Source organism: Papaver somniferum, unplaced genomic scaffold (assembly GCF_003573695.1).
Source record: "Papaver somniferum cultivar HN1 unplaced genomic scaffold, ASM357369v1 unplaced-scaffold_117, whole genome shotgun sequence".
In the NCBI taxonomy this organism is placed as follows: Eukaryota; Viridiplantae; Streptophyta; class Magnoliopsida; order Ranunculales; family Papaveraceae; genus Papaver; species Papaver somniferum.
This window is the reverse complement of record NW_020620714.1, coordinates 3830949-3844390: the sequence shown is the minus strand read 5'-3', so window position 1 is coordinate 3844390 and position 13442 is coordinate 3830949.

Genomic DNA, 13442 nt, shown 5'->3' with positions numbered 1-13442 from the left:
ATCCAGGAATTGAAAAAGCATTCAGCCTACGAAGGAGAACGAACGAAAACCTGTGGGATATAACCAATAGATGGAGGAAAATGAACAGCGAAATGGCAGGGCGAGTGGATGAAAGAAATCTCATCTTAGCATTCATCAATGCATTGTTTCCAACTGACTTGTTGTTCACACAGCTGTTCAGAATAAAAGACAAAATGACGATGGCGGAGCTGCGCGAATACCAGGAAGAGTATATCGCTCTTGAAGAAAAGATGAGAGATTTTGAGTCCTACCAGTTGCAGTCGCGAGCGAAAGAATAGGAAATGCAAGTCTATTACCAAGGATGAAGAACACTATTGCGAGAACTTCACAGGGAAGCAAAGAGAAGTTAATCGTAGAAAACCAACAAAAGCAGTTAGCCATGAGTAGCAGAGACCAAGAAATGTATGAGCAAGAATACAGAGAGTTGCAATATAATAATCATGGAGGAAACAACAAAGTCGCAAGATACGACAATCATGGAGACGGATATGGAGGAAATAAGAGGTATTACAATCAGGGCGTGAACTACAGAGCCCATGAGGAGGTCAGGATGCCTCCTCTTAACACAACAGTGGACAAAGTCTGGGAAGCTATTATATTAATTGAGGAGATAACACCACCACCTAATCTAGGGCAAGAACCACCATCTGGAAGAAGAAGTAAAGAATTCTGCGCTTATCATCGTTTTCATGTCCATACAACGAATCACTGCAAGAACATACAATGAATCATATTAAGAATGATTGGACAAGGAAAGCTTAACCACTTCCTAGCTACACCACTACCCTCGCCACCACCATCGCAACCAACAACAGGTGGACAGACGTCAGGAGCGGACAAAGGAAAAAATACCTTTCTGATAGAAGTGGGAGCGAATGCCAAGAATCTACACTGTAACTCAATAATACACTCATTCAAAAGTATAGAAGACTTCCACGACAATGTGTTAAGTCGCGTATTTGAAAGGGATGCTGAAGGGAAGGAAATAATGAACCTAGCGAAGATACCAAAACTCAAAGAATGGCAGAAGCAACCAATCACATTTAGCACGGAAGAAGTATATGGAGGAGGCGAAATACATGAGAGTCCCATGGTGGTTAAGTTAGAGATAATACCAAAAGAAAAGCCGGACAAGGAAGAAGGTTAAGAGGATCTCACATGGGCGATAAATAGGATACCATCTGATTTTGGGAGCTCGGTGGATATTTTTTTTATCATACATATAAGACAACGGGAGGAAAAGACGAAGATTTGATTCCTTCAACTTATAAAATATACGGCTTCAATGGATCCTCCAACAATCCAAAGGGAGAGATTACCATGTGAATCCCTCTTAAGACAATCTCTACAGAAATAACTTTTTGTGTCGTGGACGTCGAATCTCCATATAATGAATTAATTGGAAGACCGTGGTTACATAGCATTCTTGGTGTGGCTTCCACATATCATCATTGTTTCAAGTTTCAGTTACCAAAAGGTGTTGGAATCATCAGATGAGATGTTAATGAAGCGAAAACATGCAATGAAATTGATGTTGAGAAAAGTGAAATGCGTGCGAATAAGAAAAGAAATTGGAAGCGTGACGCAGAAGAAAGTAAGCGGTGCGAAAGATTGATGGTGAATTTCATAGAAAAAGAAAGAGAAGTTGATGACTATCATGAAGGTGGGGAATCTGGAATCTAAAAGGAGAACAAGGAAGGAACTAGTACAAGACAAATTCAGATGAGGACGGTCAAGATAGCAAAAAGGCATGAATACGCGAAGAAATCTGAAAGGGCAGAGTTCCAACCTGGAGGGTTAGTCATGAGAGAAGTACCACCATATCGCAAGCAAGAGAATAAGAAGAAAGGAAAAGTAACATGGACTGGACCTTATGTGGTGAAGAAATATGGTTGTAATGGGATGTACAAGCTAATGGAAAGAGATGGAAGAAATATGGAGAAAATGGAGAATGTGCTTTATAACAAGAAACATCTGAGGAAGTTTTACAGTTAGGACGCACGAAAAAACCAATTCAAGTTCTACCTATATGCGAAGTGGGTGAAGAAGTGAAAAGTGGTGAAGTAGCTAATAGATTATTATAAAGTATTAGTAAAGATATTCATGTTTGTGCGAATAAAGAAGAGAAAGGAAAATCAGAGTTGTACGAGAAAAGATTATTAATAGAAAAATTATATTCCTTCAATAACGAATACTCCTCACATGCAAGCAGAAAAATGAGGCAAAAATAAGACCTCCAAATTAAGACCTCGCTAGGGGGAAACAAAATTTAAAACCTCTAACTAGGGAGGATAGGTATCCAATTGTGGCGTGCACCCTAATTCGCACTTGTGCAATATGAAATATAAATAAGTCCTAACGCGCGTCATAATTGGGGAAAACCTAGTAATGCATGGATCAGGCGAAATCCATATCAACCCGTGAACCTGAGTCATGGATATTGGGGGCGAAATAAAATCCTATCCGGTAGGGACTCCTTAGTCGAAAGACTAAGGTACTAAGTTCTCTATCATGGAGTGTAGAAACTCGATCAGGGCACCACGGTACATGGTTGAGCCAAGGGTGCCGGGGGCATCTGGAGCGTACCTCGCCTCTCTTGGAAAGTCCTGGCTATGATACACTCGGTCCTCAAGATACCCCACTTAGGGTGCGGTCTCGAGAGAGACCGCGAAAACAACTGGTTGTTGCATCACTGGATGAGAGGAGCCCACCCCAACCCGGTAGGGATACGCCTCCTTGAAAGGACAACCAGGGGGAAGATAAGGACGACACCCTCCATTAGGGAGCTGAATTGTGTCAAAAGACGTCAATATCATGGGACTACAACTCAAACAAGAGTATAGACCTATCGTATTGATGCATAAAAAAATATCCTGCAGAGGCAATAATACGAAAGATGATAAGACGAGATCAATGGGTCGCTGCGCGAAAGCTAGAGACATCCTGCGATTACGTCGCACGACCAAAATGAATACCCCGAGGCAAAGATAAATTCTATTAACAGGGGAGGCAAATTAAGATCTCTAATTATGGAGGCTCAATAAGACCTCACGAACACACACAAAAGACCGCACTAACGTTATTTTTGCAGGATGAAATAAAAGCAGAGGCAAAGGTATGATCACACCATAAAGTACGAAGGTATTATTTTAAATTACTGATAGACACATTTTTGTGTCTAATTTGTCCTCAATGTTTTGTATTGTTGGTACTCGATTTCGTACTTATTATGGTATTTTATGTGTTTGTAGGTATTTTTGAGAAATAAACATTTTTGGAAAATTCGGCTCGAAAAGTTTCTCGGATCCCCCCGGAAAAGTACTAAAGGCACCCTCATTTTGGATAAGGGACACATCAAGGCGCTTCTGTTGTTAAAGACGCCCCTACTCTGGATAGGGGGCACCCCCTTCTTCTTCATTTGAAAATCATTTTCGGCGGGAAATATTTCATCACCACTGCACGAGATTTTGGGAAAGATTTCTGGGAGATTTTCATGGATATTATGCTGCGATTATGTTGTCACTTAATCAATAGGTCGCAGGACGTGTTTTTGGAAGGAAAACAAGGAATAAAATCTGCCCATGAATGGTTGTTGCGTTAAACAGGGTAACCAATATTCTCGGATTACGCTTGAGTTATAAGAGCATATTACGTGGGATTTAAGAGGACATATTCTCTAAAAATTTGTATCTATCCAATCCAGAGAGAGTTTGAAAAGTTTCGGACAACTCAGACGTGTATAGTAGAGGAAAGGAGAATAAAATCTCCTGAACTTTAATACGATATTTTCTGGTATTTACTCGATAGATTAATGGTCCTGTGGTGTATTTATAGCTGAGTTTGGAGTCAGATAAAGGAATGGAGAGTTAGGGGACGAAAAAGGGTGAGAAATAGAGTTGCAGAGCTTGTCTCTGCTGCTTCCATTAAAGAAGAGAACGAAGAACATAATACCCTAAAAAATTGTCGTTCATCTACAGTGAAAATGACACAACATTGAGGGTCGTAGTGCTACAGTGACAGTGACAAGTACCATATGTCGTTCTTTGTAACAGTTTGGTTTGTAATAATTATATTTGTTACAAACCCGGTTTTAATCATTTTCTCCCATTTTCATCATTTGTAAACCCTTTTTTTAGCAATAAATTATCCTTTCAGCGTGTCTACAATATGAGGAGCTAAAACCCATCACTGGGACGATGGAGGAAGCTGTTTTTCACCCATCTGGTAATTAAATTAATTCTTTTATAACTATGTGCATAGAATTTAATTTTTTTATGATTTCAATTAATTATTTGTTATTTTGTCTGATGTCGCATGATTAGTTTTGATTACTTTTGATGCGTCATGCTCACAACCTACAACTAATGTTTTATGAAATCTACTTTGGCAAAGAATAGAGTTAATATTTCTTTTTATTTTGAGATATAATTTCCTAGGATTAATTTCTGAACTACTGGAATATGAAAAACAGTGAAATCCCGAGTCCCATAAATTCTTCATCCTGTGACATATTTTGTATATATTTTATTATTTTTAGTATTTTCATATTTAATCCTATAATCAATCTCAACAAAGTCCGAGTGAACGACAACTTTATTTACCACTATCTAAAATCCCATCAATTACAAAGGTAACATGCATAACTGAGGATTTAACAGAGGCAATTGCACTCCTGCGAATAACAGAGGAAAGAATGGGATTATAAACACAATAAGAATATGTTATTCGCACTAGCATAACTTCCTCGTGTCAAACATGATAGAAGTCGTATGTTCTCACACGTGATAAACTCGTGCACATGTATTATTATATTCGTGGACATGATGGACTCACGCACATGTATTACTATATGATAAATTCACGCACATAGGTTATTATATTTGCTTCCATAAGTTACCCTGAAATAACACAAATTATTAGAAAGGAAAGCATTTTTCTTTTGGTAAACAGACAGGAGAAGGAGGGAGAAGCATAAAAAAGGGTGAAATCTATTAAAAGATAGAAGATACTCAGTATATGTACAAATAGGAAGGTATAATACAAATAATATAAAAGAATGAGAGAAGCAGACAACTACTTCTTGCCAGCATTATCTTCATCAAACTCAGAGTCATGATTTTCTTCATCAGGATCCTCATATTCAGCATCACTATCTGAGATTTCGGAAGTTTCTTCATTTTCTGAAGGAGCCTCAAACTCATAATGAGATAGGAAAGGACTGCGATGTTCAGAGCAAATCTCACCTACTTCCTCTTTAATAGCTCCTTCACGTATACGAATAACGTCATTGGATAAATTGGAAACGGTGTCTTTGAGCTTTTTCTTGAGTCGACGACTCTTGGTGTCACGAGCTACAAATTTCGCTTCCAACCTTTCAATTTCAGAAGAAGATTTTGCCTGTAAGCTTTCAATATCTCTCTGATACTTATTCTCCTTTTCAAGAAATTCCTTCTCAGCAGCTGCGAAAAGATAAGAACAAGGGTCAAAATCGCATGCACATAACTCAAGAGATAAAGCAGGGGAAAAATTATTAACAAAGACAATGAGAAACCTTCTTTTTCAGAAATGATGGTTTTAACCAGGGATGCATGGTCAGATTCTAAACTAACATTTGTAGCCAACCCCAACCTAGCATTATCAAGGACTCTAGCAGCCCATTCAAACTCAGTATCATTGTCTATTAGAAGACGAGAGCGAAGTTTATTTTCATGAGCGAGAAGAGCATACCTCTCACTTATGGCACAATCTCTTTCTATCTGAATCTTGAGTTGAGCCTCATGAAATATCTTCAAACCTTCGCACCATTAGCGGTTACCTGATCTTTCTCAGTTATAAGAGTATTCTTTTTGGCTTCTAAAATCCTAATTCTCTCTTTATCCTCACGGGCGCGACGTTGAAAGGTCTTATTAGAAATTAATAATGGTCTATGATCACAAATAAGGGCTTCGTATTTTAGCCTCAATTCCTTCCAGCTAAGATTCTCTAGACCACGCATGGGGAAATTGTCCACCGAGGCGTTAAGAAGATCTAAAAGGGCATCATTATCATCAGGAAGTCTAGCCTCCTCTTCGGTTAAGTTATAAAGCTCTGCAGGTTTAAGTAATTGAAAAAATATGAAGACACAACAAAAGTTCACAAGGTATGAGGGAGCGAAAAGAAACACACCTACTAACTGATTGTTCCTCTGACGAAGAGTATCTGCCTCCTGTGTCTTACTCAAAACACTAGTGGAAAATAGGGTTTTCTTGACCCACATCAAAGACCCTCACTACTGGTCAACGACCTGTTGACCATTAAAGACCGTCTCGGATACAGTAAATTTCCGGAGCACATCCCGGAGCCTTAGAAATGGTCGTTCAATTAACGATGGTATTTATCTCGTTCATGTCGTCCCTCTCTCTCCAATAGTTCATTTGCAGAGAAAAGACCCAGACACCATTAAAATTTCTCCTCGTCTCCCAAAACTCCACCATTAAAACTAATTAAGCCTTTGTATCCCAAAATCTTTACTAAGATTAACCTGTTACAGCTCTCAATTGTGCAACAGTTAGGTTTAATTCTCAAAATCATCAGGTACCGGTAAAGTTAGGGTTTTTGATTGAAGTTTTCTTTTCCTTCTTTTTTTTCTTTTACTGGTCGATTTTCTTCATGGGGAATAACAATAACTATTTTATTGGTGGATTTCAGGTAAATCTCAATAGCGATCTAGTTGTAATTATTCAACATGTACAGTTAGGTTTTGGATTGAAGTTTTCTTCTTTTACTGGTCGATTTTGGTCATGGGGTTTAATAATTATTGTTTTGTTGGTTGATTTCAGGTATATCTCAATAGCTTTGCAGTTCAGATTCTCATTAGGTATAGAAGATTTTATCAATTTGGGTGATAATAATTGATCATGTATTAGAGTTAGTTAAATTATATTTTTGATTGGGTCTGTGTATCATGTTTTAGGTTTTGTGTTGTTGAAAAGAATCATGTTTTATGGCTATTACCCGTAGATTTTTCTTTGTTCTTCCTTTTGGTTTGCAGTTGGTTCCTTATGTTTTATGTGATGGGTTAATAGGATATTCAAGTTTGAGCATCTGTTATCCCTCTTCCTTATGTTCACTATTTGATGACTTGTGAAGGGTGCAACACTAATAGTTAAAGTTTTATGTCATATATTCAAGGCATGACCTTAGTGTATATATGACCATCTAATTGGGAGAACATGCTTTTAGTTGTAGTGAATTAATGCAGACAATGTAATCTCTGGTTTTGATGAAATGGTTTGCTATGCTTAATGACACCATTATTGTGCTTTATGGATGTCATGTGATCGTTGCTGCAACTTAATGTTTGCACTTCGATGGGTTTTACAGTTTATTGCTTAAAGTTCTCTTTCTCTGTGATGGCTCTCTTCAACTTTTACTTATTTGAGTAATAACTTTGTTTGAAGCGAGTTTGTTAATGTTTCAATATGTGATTTTGTTGTAGAAAAATATGGCAACACCTCGTGCTGGAGGTAGCAGCCGATTTCGGTCCGGAAGTACTAAGTATGATAGTACTAGATCACCAAGTATTACTCCTATCTCAAATGAAGCTAACTGGCCAAGGGGTTTGCTCAATTCACAAGGCTCTACGTCAATTGATGGTGCAAACCCAGCTGGAAGTCCAAGTGTAGGGAGTCGACAATTGTCTTCATCAGATGGTGAACATTCTCCAAGACAAGGTACTCATAATCAATCTGAGGAACATGGATGTCATGAGGCCTTTCATCAGAAGGATAATGATCCTGGTGATACCGAGGAAAGCATGAACAACGACGGTATATTATATAACTTTGTTTTTCAGATTAATTTTTATGATTAATTGACATCTAATTTGTCTTGTTTTATATTGGTGACCAACTTCCAGAAATTCCTTTCAATTCCTTGATACAACCATTAGAAGATATTCATATGCTTCCACAATTGGGGTGATATGCAGGAATGTTGTTTCACCACATTATGAGGATTGGAGGATCGTCCCTTTGGAATTGAAAGATGAAATTTGGAGGACCCTTAACAATGAGTACAAGATACCTGAAATCATCAAGGGAAAGATTTTAAGAATGACAAATAAATCATGGAAGAACAAAAAGAACAAACTAAGACTGTGGTGTGATAAGTTTGATACTATTGTTGCGCAAAAGCACAATAGACCAGCAGGTGTGAGGAGAGAGGATTGGGAACGCTTTGTTGATTTGTATTCTTCAGATAAGGATAAGAAACTAAGGCAAATAATGAGGGAATCAAGGAAGCAACTGAAAGCTATCCACACTACTGGAAGGGATGGCAGTGCTTGTCATCATCATTTGATGGAGCAACAAAGTCCAACTGGTAGTGCATCAAGATCTATGGTATACTTGAAAACACATGTTTACCAACAAATCCTTCAAGAACATCTTGAGTTAATGGACCCAAATTGCTATGAAATAAAATGCAGAGAATATGTTGTAAGTTGTTTCTTGGTTTTTGATCGACTTGCATACATTTATCTTTTAGTTTTCTTTGTACTTGGTTTTCCACTTACATATAATCTGATGTCCTTTGTAGGCAAAGATAAGAGAGTTGAACGAAACTGAGCAGTATAGAAATGAAACTAATTTAGACAAAGATGTTATCGCCACGGTGGGTGAACTTGAATTTTTATTGCAGTTTTCAAAAAAGAAACTTGTCAATTGCTAGCTAAATGTTTTGTTTACTTCTTTGTAGGTGCTTGGAACTGATCGTGGGGGCTTTGTTCGAGGAATGGGAGGCGGGTATCAAAGAATGAAGGCGTTCTTCTGCCATTCCTAGGGAGCAGTTACGTCAATAGGTGCTGAAGACTAGAGCTGTGGAAGAACGTGTTTGTAATCTTGAGGTCACTGTTGAGACACTAATGGCTGGTTTAAGCTGCAATGCTAAAACCAGCAATGATAATGCTCAGGTAGCATTTTATAACTAGTTAGTGATTAATTGCATGAATTGCTTTTAGATTGAGTGAATGTTTGTTCCAATTGACATTGAATTAGAATCAATGAAAAGAAAATATTAGATGTTAGAATAGTTGAATCATGATTGAGTCTTTAACCTTTGATTTTGTATGACCTTTCTTAGCGAGCAGTTGAAAAATTTATTATGTTTGCATTGTTCTTCTTATGTGCACCAGTATTTCTTACTGTTGTATCAGATGTGGTTATGATATGCAGGGAATGAATGCTGGTGGTTGTAAACCTAATAGTCAAAGAGTAATTTTGAGAAATATGCGAAAGAGATGTGTTGCCTTGGGCCTTATAGACAGGACTATGCCTCAAATAAACGATGAATGTCGTTTGGTCTAGATTTAAGAAGTTTGTCTAGAATATGAGGGTATTTTTGATGGCAATGGAACTTTTAAGGACCTTAACATAGGCGAGAAGATTTTATGGCCGCAACACTATGTTTTTCCAATTGCCGGTGATGGTTTTTAATGAAGTTGGAGTTCAGGTTTGCAATGGAGGTACTGAATTTTTGGGGACTTTTTTTTTTGGGTATACATGGCTGGGATATACATGTTGGATACATATTTACGTACTGGCCTGGTTTTTCTTTTTTGGTATACATGGTTGGATATACATGTCGGATATATTAACGTACGTACTGGGTTTATATATGTAACTTTTTTGGGAAGCTTAATTTTCAGATGTAAGTATTTTGGGGTTGGGAAGCTTAATTTCAGATGTAAGTATTTTGGGTTTAGTTGATCTTGCAAGTTTGTATGGTTTTGAGTCTCATCTCTTTATTTGTAAAGAAGAATAGGTTCAAAACATGTAAAGAAGTGTCTTGCAACTTCGACATGGATATGTAGCTCTTATCTAATGAAATATATTATAGTAGTTCTATTTATTAACTTTCATATATTTTCAATCCTTTCAGTTTCAGTATTGTAGTATAAGTATCTTGTATATCCTCAAATTTTCAATCTCAACAAGACTGCCTACTTTCTATCTGTATTTCCAGTCTTTTGATAACTTTACAATGGAACTACAATTGTACTTTCAATTCTACTACTTGAGAATCAAAGAAAGAGGGCTAGAAATAGATACTTTTCATCACCAAAATCTTTTACATTCAAATCTCAAGATTACATCAATTCACCCCAATTCAGAAATGTATATGGGATCTTTCTATCTGGGAAAAAAAATCAAAAAAGAAATCTGACTCGATTCACCGATAATTCAGCCCATTCAGCTGAGTTAGTTATCAATCTAACTCTTTTTCCACCACAACTTTCTTATCCTTTCCGAGAATAGAAAAGAGAGAGAGAGAGACAGATTTATTTCTCGTAAACTTATTCTCTCTATATATATTACTTCTGCAAAACATTCTCAGACAAACTTATTTATGATGAGGAAAAACTGATGAGGGTACTAGGAAAAATTGGTGAGGGTTAGAAATTGTTAGGGTTTTAATCATTCGACACATTTATTTCTGGTTAGGTTTAAATCTCGAAGCTTCTGGTTAGGATTTTAATTCTCGATATGTACTCGATCTAATTTATTGAAGAAGAAGGCCCAACAACTCTGATTTGATTTCAAAACTCTGATCTCCAGCTCACCAATTTACTAGGGTATGTACTTATGTCTCAGTTGGAAATTTAAGGGTTTAGCTTAATTGATTTTAGTTTCAGTTGGAAAGTTGTTTTTTAACTGATTAATGTATATTGACTTTGGGGGTTTGTTTAGTTAGGTCAAAATAAGTAGGTATACTTGTCAAATCTGTGTTTGGGACATTTTCAACTTTGGCATAGTATTAGTTGATTTGACATTTTAAACTTTGGTAAATTTGTGGCCTTTAACTGTGAATTTGTGTGACTGTAATTTAACATATTGATTGGTTCTTACTTCCTAATATGGTTATACTACGATAGCTGGTTGAGCAGATTTTGTTAAGCATTTGGAATTTGAGCATGTTTGCACTGCTCATGGTAGGAAAATAGGCATTGAGTAGTTCTTTTGGTAATAAGATTGTAATAAGTATTTTGAGTCTTTATGTGAAGTATTGCCACTTTTATCAGCTACGTACGTATACAGGACATATTTGTTTACATCGGTTTGGACTGTTAAGTTGTTAAGCATTAGTCCATTAAGTTGGTTCTGATATATATATATATATGTAATTCATTTGTTTTGCAGATGTCTCAAAATCTTATAGCTACTCCAAATAAAGAATGGATGACTGCGCGCAAGGTTTCACCTCAATGGATTGCAGGTGTTCAATCTTTCATCCAATTTGCAACAAAGAGTCTTGGTGAAGGTATCAAAGAATTTCGTTGTCCTTGCGTTAATTGTAAGAATTACAACAGCTTACCAAAATGTATAGATGATGTACATGGGGATATTCTTGATTATGGGTTCGACAACCAATACCGAACATGGATCCATCATGGAGAGCGACCTCATGTGAATAATATTCAAGCACATACTTTACCTTCCAATAATGTTCTGAATCAGGGAGATGCATATTTACCGAGGATATTTGACTTATTCAATGAGACACTAGGACATTTAGATGGTCTTGATAATCCTGAAGACCAGCCGGGTACTGTTGTTGAAGTTGGTACTACTGTTGAAGATAGTACTGCTGTTGAAGATGGTACTGTTATTGAAGATCAGGCTACTGTCAATCGTAGGAAGAGGTTGAAGTATACGGTGCAAACCTTATTTCCAGGTTGTGATGCTGAACATACAAAACTTTCAGCAACAGTTGAGTTGCTTAGTATGCAAGCGAGGTATCAATGTTCTGATGTTTTCATGACTGAATTATTTGGATATTTGAAAATTATTTTACCGGAAGGGAACACATTACCACATAATTGTCGTAAAGCAAAGGACATGATTAATCCATTTCAGTTGCCGGTCCATATCATCTATGGTTGCATCAATGACTGTATTCTTTATCGCAAGGAGTATGTTAATGAAGATAAGTGTCCTTAATGTGGTGAAAGTAGATTGCAGAAACCACCAGAAGGAAGTACATCAACTAAAAAGTTTCCAGTGAAGAGACTTAGGTATTTTACAGTCACAGAAAGGTTGCAACGTATGTATGGTACAACATGGATAGCTGAGCTGATGACATAGTATGCTAAGGTTGAAGAAAGTGCTACACACATGAGATATCCGGTGGATTCGTCACAATGGAACTCAATAGACATGAAGTGTCCTGAGTTTGCTGAAGAGAAGCGAAATGTGCATCTGGGACTAGCTACTGATGGTTTTAACCCTTTGGGAATGATGAGTGTGCATAGTACTTGGCCTGTTATGCTTACTTGTTATAACCTGCCGCCATCTGAATGCACGTCAAAAGGTTTTACGATGTTAACACTGCTGATTCCTGGTCCACTTGGTCCCAATCATAACACAGATGTTTATTTTCATCCTTTGATCGACGAGTTAATTTATTTGCGGACAGTCGGTGCAGTAACATACGATGCGCATCCAAAGACTTCCTTTACAATGAAAGCAATGTTATTATGGTGCTTAGATAACTTTCCTGCATATGCTCATATTTCTGGTGTGAGGACTTCTGGAAGATTTGGTTGCCCTATGTGTGGAGAAAATACATAGGCGATGAGGCTAAAATGGGGTTCTAAGTATGCTTATATGGGTCATAGAAGGTTTCTAAGAGATAGGTTTCACCCTTATAGACGGAAATCATCTGAGTTCAACGGATTTGAGGGGACAAGGGGTGCACCAAGACATTTGAGTGGCGTCGAATTATTCAACAAGACAGCAACCGCAGATAAAGAATTTGGGAAGTTGGTCAAGCGACCGGCCGTACGTGAGTCTCCGTGGTCGAAGAGATCGATACTTTTTTGTCTCCCATATTGGAAGGTAAATTGAGGGTATTGACCAATTATACTTTACAGTTACCTTACTTCAATATGTTTGTGTTGTTTAAAATTCCTTTATAACTTAATTAATCTTATCAGTTTCTGCGAATCCGGCACAAAGTGGATGTCATGCATGTAGAAAAGAATTTTGCAGAGAATTTGTTTGGAACTTTTATGAGCCATAAGGACAAGAACAAGGATGGGAAGATGGCGCGCAAAGATTTAAAAGTACTGAACTTGAAGCCTAGCTTGTGGTTGAAGGAGGGGAATGGAAAAGTGGAGATGCCTCGTGCACCTTATTGTATTTCTAAGGCACAAAGGGAAGTCATCTGTAAAACTCTTAGCACAATTAAAGTTCCAATTGGTTACAATGGGAATTGGAAAAACAAAGTATGCCGGAAAGATTTCCAATTGAAGGGTTTGAAGTCTCACGATTATCACATTCTGATGCAGGGGTTAATGCCTATTTTTATAATGCATTGTTTCAAAGATCGTAAGCCTTTGCGTGAGGCAGTTCGACACTTATCATTGTTTTTCAAAGTACTAA